This window comes from Canis lupus, chromosome 21, assembly GCF_011100685.1.
Source record: "Canis lupus familiaris isolate Mischka breed German Shepherd chromosome 21, alternate assembly UU_Cfam_GSD_1.0, whole genome shotgun sequence".
Lineage (NCBI taxonomy): Eukaryota > Metazoa > Chordata > Mammalia > Carnivora > Canidae > Canis > Canis lupus.
In genome coordinates this window covers 7,607,472-7,614,401 of record NC_049242.1, presented here as the reverse complement: position 1 = coordinate 7,614,401, position 6,930 = coordinate 7,607,472, and positions in this window count along the sequence as shown.

The following is a 6,930-nucleotide window of genomic DNA, read 5'->3' as shown; positions in this document are numbered from 1 at the left end:
AAACTAAACAATTTTTATTCTCAATTACTTCTGGCTTTGCTCATTTCACAGAAGTCAAGTGACCTTAAGTCCTGCTAAGCTTCACTGTGAAAGATCTTCAGACAATGATGTTTGTTGGGTGGCAACTGTCAGCTACCACTGGCAAAGTGGCTATCAGAAGTAATTGGAATAATTCTTAGAATATTTTTTCTCTGCTTTGGATGTCCATTAATGGAGCCTGGTAGAGAGGCAATGTGGCAGTATAGAGTAGCAGGCAAGACACAATCCAAGGGATGAGAGAGCACTACAGTCAGGCTGCCGAAGGAGGCAACTTCTCCGGGGTGAGAGGCCGTTGGAAGCATTAAGAATGAGGACCTCCATCTCTTTCTGCTAGCATCACTCTGTGCTCTCACATAGTTGGGTTGCATATGTTCTAATAATAATAGCTACCCAGCTTGGAAACCAGAGGATGAAACTGGAACCCTCCAGATATAAGGGAGAATAATCTATGGAAACAAAATGATCGCACAATGACCTCTCACATTTGTTGTTTCTAAAACTGTGAGCAGGGCAGCCCAGTTAGCTCAGCGGTTTAGTGCCGCTTTCAGCCTGATGATCCTGGAGACCCTGGATGGAGTCCCACGTCAGGCTCTCTGCAGGGAGCCTGCTTCTCCCTCTGCCTGTGTCTCTGCCTCTCTCTCTGTGTCTCTCATGAACAAAGAGATAAAATCTTTTAAAAAATAAAAAATAAAATTGTGAGCAGACGACTGAGCTAAAAAATCTACTAAAAGACTTTTAGTAGACGCAGACAGCATTATTCTAAAATTTGTGTGGAAAAGTAAAGGTACAAAATAGCAAAAACAATTTTGTACAAGAAAAATTAAGTTGTAGAAATTATTGTATGTCAAATTTTAAGACATATTCCATAGCTACAATAATCAGGGCAGTGTGAGTATTGGTGGAGGAATAGACTCATAAATTAGTGAAACAGAATACAGAACCCAGAAATAGACCCACAGATAACCCCAAATGCTTTTGAAAAAAGGTGCAAAAGCAATTCAATGGAGGAAAGATGGAATTTTTGCTAAATTGAACATCCAAGGGGGAGAAATAAATCTTGACCTATGTGTCACACCTTAAATAAAAATTAACTCTGGGCAGCCCGGGTGGCTCAGTGGTTTAACGTTGCCTTCAGCCCAGGGCCTGATCCTGGAGACCCGAGATGGAGTCCCACGTCGGGCTCCCTGCTTGGAGCCTGCTTCTCCCTCTGCCAGTGTCTCTGCCTCTCTCTCTGTATCTCTCATGAATAAATAAATAAAATCTTAAAAAAAAATTAACTCAAAATGGATCATGGACTTAAATGTAAGACATAAAAATATAAAACTTTTTAATCTTTTTAAAACTTTTTTAAACGGTAGGAGAAAGTCCTTAGGATTTAGGTCTTAGACTAGAAACCAGAAGTATGACGCATAAAATGAAAAGTTTATAAATTGGGCTTCAATTCAAAAACTTTGCTCTGCAAAATATCCCGTGAAAGGGAGAGAAAGCAGTGTACAGTCTGGGGGGAAAGTCCTTGCAAACCACAAAGGGTTAATCTGTGATTTGATGAAGTCTGCACTCTATTATAAAGGTTTGGTAGCTTTTTGTTTTTATCTATTATGTCCAGAGGTTTTTATTCCCACATTGTGCTAAGCTATGCTTTTTACTTAAAAAATGAAGCTTTTGGTAACTATTTACTTATAGTCAAATCATAATTACATATTTAGTACTATCATCATTTCATGAAATTCTCCTTATACAAGTTTAATTATCGACTTTTCTTTTTAATGAAAAATGATAGGGTGCTGTATTCAGGAGTTGTCAGTACAGCAATATCATTCTTTACCTCTGTTCTTCAATCCATCAAATGTTTGATACCTTGCTGTGTTCAGAAGGGACTTTTAAATATAGTTCACTGGCTGCTTCCATGCAAGATGCTTGCCCAGTTTTGACCATTAAGGTCTGAAGAGAAAAAGTGCATGCAAATTTCAGAAGTGAAATACCATTTCATATTGTTCCATTGCTGATGTTTAATGTTAACAGCTGAATAGACTGGATTCCTTTCCTTTCCTTTTCATAAAAATAAAAAATATTTTATTTTTATTTTTTTTTTTTTTACCTTTTTTATAATTGCAGTTAATCATCAATTGTCTCTCTTTACGTGCCCATGTTGGGGTCCCTTGGTTCTGAGCACAATGCTAATCATATCAGCAGCTCAGCCCTTGGGTCTCTCACGGGAGCCAAGTATCTCCCTTAAGGGGATGGGGAGGAATGTATGAGAAGAAATTTTGTCTGAAGTGTGCAGGTTATGTATCAGTATCACTCTGATGTCGATGACCAAGCTGAAAATGACAATGTATGGATAGCTCGGTCTGAAAACATGGCTACCAACTTCTCCGACTTCTTTACTAGGACACCTGTTAGGACGGCAGCATGTGACTGTGTTTTCTCAGGTGTCTGTAGTTTAACCCAATTTGAAATCCTTACACTAAAAATTTCCTGAAGGCATTGTGCTATATTTTAAAAATTCACATCCTTCTTTGGATCTTATAGCATATAAGCATATAAGCATATATGCTGTCCCACCTGCAACCTCCCTCCCCTCTTCACTCCTTGCATGGGAAGGTGAGAGGGGGAGGAAAGAAGGTTGATCGGGCAAGGAACCATCAAGGAACCAAGTGCCTCCGGTAGGAGGGAGGGAAGGCTCTATAGGAAGTCAGGAAGAGCAGGGACATGGGAAAAGGAAGTCAATATTTATATGGGGCCTTTGTGACTGCAGGGTCATGGAGGGCACGTGCTTTCCCCCTGCTGGGGTCTGAGGTGCAATCCTTTCACTCTCTTTCTCAGTTAATCTCTGAGCTTCCTATTCCGTGTTGGGGTTTGAGTGCCCCCCCAGAGGAAGGGCTTGTTTTACACTCAGATGAATTCCCAGAGGCCGTGTGTGTGTGTGTGTGTGTGTGTGTGTGTGTGTGTGTGTGTGTAATAGTATTTTCAGTTAACATCTCCTGCTGAGACTTGCTAGATATTTACCAATCCCATTTCCTTTTCCTGGCCATGTAGAAATTCCTGATTTCCAAGCCTTTCTTGCAATTAGCAACATAGGGCCAATTGATCAGGTTCTAGGCAATGGGGTGTGGGTGGCAGTGATGTACCCCTCTTCTAGGCCTGGCCATAAAACTCCATACACAGTTGCCCATGCTTTTTCTTTCCTTTCCAGGGTGACCATGGAAGTTATGTATTTAGTATGATAGTGACACAAGATGTAAAGAGCCAGAATCCTGGTATGTCCATATAGCACTTTGTGACTTGGACAAGAAAGAAAGAAACTTTTATTATGTGAAGTCACTAAGACATTAGGGGTGGTATGTTATAGCAGCTATACTACTTGACTAATATACCATGAGAACAATATTTCCTTGCCAGCTATACTCAACAAGGTACAGTTTCATGGATTCAATTTTGAATCGAAGAATGACACTATCAGATTTAGTATCTAGGCCATCTCTCTCTTCTTTCTTGCTGTTATAATACATCTAGACCCCAAGCTCACAAAAAATGAGTAGATATCAAAACCAGTTGTTCTTTTATTTCTTTCTTTCCCCCGCAAAGTTCAATGAGTTCTATTAGGGTAATCATAGAGAAGATGCCCAGAACACCATGCAAAATTGCAATGGTTTGGGTTGAGATTTCAGCCAAGAGGAAATGCTCCATCCTTCATTTAGCAGAGTTAAAGGGTTTCTGACCTGTTGTCACCCTTTCAGTGTCTCATTTTTTATTGAAAGATAATGACTCATGATGCAACATTTTATGCCAATATCATAATTTCCATCCTTTATGTAGCTGTACTTCATGTCCAGGGATTTACTTTCCAGTGTTTTAGACACTTGCAATCTACCATGGCCTGGAAGCAGGTCATTTTCCTTCTGACATATTTTTAGAAGGTCAGAGTATTCTCACGCTATGTCACGGTGCCTACATCATCCACCTCACTTCATCTCATCACCAAAGCCTGTTATTATCCCACATCATTACAAGAAGGGTGAGTACAGTACAATAAGGTATTTCGAGGGAAAGAAATTACATTCACATAACTTTTATTGCAGTATATTGTTCCATTTTATCATGAGTTTTTGTTAATTTCTTATTGTGCCTAACTTCTAAATTAAAGTTCATCATATATATGCATGTATAGGAAAAAAACCATAGTATATATAGGATTCACCACTTTCCATAGTTTTAGGCATCCCCTGAGGGTCTTGGAACATAGCCTCCAAGGTGAAGCAAGCGGGGGTAGCAGAGCTACTGTGTTTTAAGAGTCTTAAAAGATTCAATCATCCCCGTATTTATTGTATTCATCAAATGCAAATCCTAGGATTTGTCATACTCTCTCTCTTATACCAGTTCTCAATATTTATTCCCAATTTTCCATGGCCATGACAAGAAAGAAACCCTTGAGGGCTCTCTTTTGCCATTTGTAGGCTTTGTGTATCCTAGACAATTCCCTCAGTCACTCATTCCACCAACAATCTCTCATTACCATTCTCAGATTTTTGTTATCCCCAAACTACTTAATGGTTTGCTCAGTGTACTCTTGGACCATTAATTTTAAGTGACTAGGAAGAAATATGATAAGTATTTAAATTATAAAAGTGGAACATAATATTAATGGTAAAAAATAATTCTTTCATGTCAGTGGAAGAGAGGTGATCTCATTGCTAACCTTTCACTAAGCTTTGGCTCAATAATTCAAGCATTAGCTTCTACATGCAATATGTTTCTTCCCTGCCTCTCTCTCTCTCTTTTTTTTTTTTTGCTGCTAAATTGGAAGATTAAATTTAAAATTATAGATGTTTGGGAATTTCAGCAGATGTTTGATGGCTCTGTCGGATAATTCTGTCCATGTTTGCATGGACCCAGAATTTAATGGAGAGATTTAATGAGTATAGTACCTTGAAAACTCTTAAGTCCAAATGAAACCTGGGTTTGGGTCTGGTTAGGAGTAGTGACAGATAAATTCCTAATCTACTCTTTGATTGCATTGCATTCTGTTGAACAGTTCTTCATGTCTTATTGCAGCATCCTGATGTGGCTTTTAAACATACCCACGATTTCTTTGCCGTCTTTTCTCCACTGAGAAGGAAAATCATCAGTGACCAGGGTACAAATGTCTTGGTACCACAGCTTGTTTTGCTTTGTTTTGATCCTCACACCTTATCTTCACATTGAAAACTGGCAATAATGCATCCCTGTAGTGATAAATTCAGGCTTGTCAAGATAATTGAGGATATTGCTAAGATGCCGCACAAATTTGAAATGATAGAAAGAAATGGTCTTTATTGGTATTATCGATGTCATGGAGGGATTTCCCCTCCCTATTTCATAGCTCCTGAGAGCACATTTTCCTCTGCCAACCAGCATTTACCAGCCAGGAAAGCAGGGTTTTATATTCACCGTACACTTCTTGGCAGAACATGCTAACAATGTATACGACTCAAGAACTGCGAGATGATCATAGTATAATTTTCACTATCGCATTAGACATAAAACTGTAATCAAAAGGCATTATGGTAGATGGCTAATGCATCTCTGAAAACCAAGCCAGTGTGTGGATTTGCATTTAGGGAATCTATTCTTCTAATCTTTTTAAAAAATATATTTAATTTATTTATTCATGAGAGACACACAGAGAGAGGCAGAGACACAGGCAGAGGGAGAAGCAGGCTCCATGCAGGGAGCCTGATGTGGGACTCAATCCTTGGTCTCCAGGATCACGCCCTGGGCCGAAGGCAGCGCTAAACCGCTGAGCCATGGTGGTTGCCCCTATTCTTCTAATCTTGTAACAATCTGGGCCTCTGTCAGAATTGAGCACAACACATCTCCAGTCTATATAATGGTTCCAAAATCATTTAAAAATATCTTCTGTGTTATGGGTTTTCTGTATTACAATAACCAAAAGTCACCAAGCACTTTCATCATATATGTACTATACAGCATTAGCTGAAAGATAAAACCGTTCCCGGCATGCAATATTTGATGAATATCTTCCACATCACACACCACTGGTACTATGTGATTTCTGACACCACTGTCTTTTAATATAGATATTGAGCAGTCATTAACATTGGGTGACTACTAGTACAAGCACAGCTTTTTTTTTTTTTTTTTTTTTTACAAGCACATCCTAAGAAGGTGACCTGGACAACATGAAGAACTTAATCTTGAGGCCTCTTGTCTTCACCCAGGGAAAAAAATCATCTATTTTACAGTGAAAGTTATGACTGTGGTCCTAGAGCAAACTCTGCAAATAAAACATGGATGATGTCTCATAAAAGACAATGTATAGAGCCATGGATCTTCAATCAAATTAATTCCAATTTCTAGATATCCATTGCTATTCTTATTTTCACTTTTCATTCCTAGCTAGTTCTGCAACATGATCGTCTTGGCAGTCACTTTTCCCAACACTGTAATTCCCATTCTTGATTTCTACTGGGGTCCACTTATATACCATAACGCACTTTAACAATAGGTAGCTTCTCAGAACAGCAAGAGAATACTCTCCTTTGTGAGATGGTTCCCCCAATTACTGAATGTATTACTCTTTTACAAGCAGGGAACCTTTAGGCCTGACAAATTCAGGAAAGTATTCTCAGACATCAGGACTAGATGTCATTCTTTATATTTTTATTTTTATTTATTTGAAAGAGAGAGCACACAGCAGGGAGGGGGTAGAGGGAGAGAGATGCAGACTCCCCACTGAGCAGGGGGACTGACGTGGGGCTCAATCCCAGGACTTTGGGATCACAACCTGAGCCCAAAGGCAGATGCTTAACCAACTGAGCTACCCAGGTGCCCCAATGTCATACTTTAGATAGTTACTTCTCTTTATACTTTTAAGACAGAAATGGACGA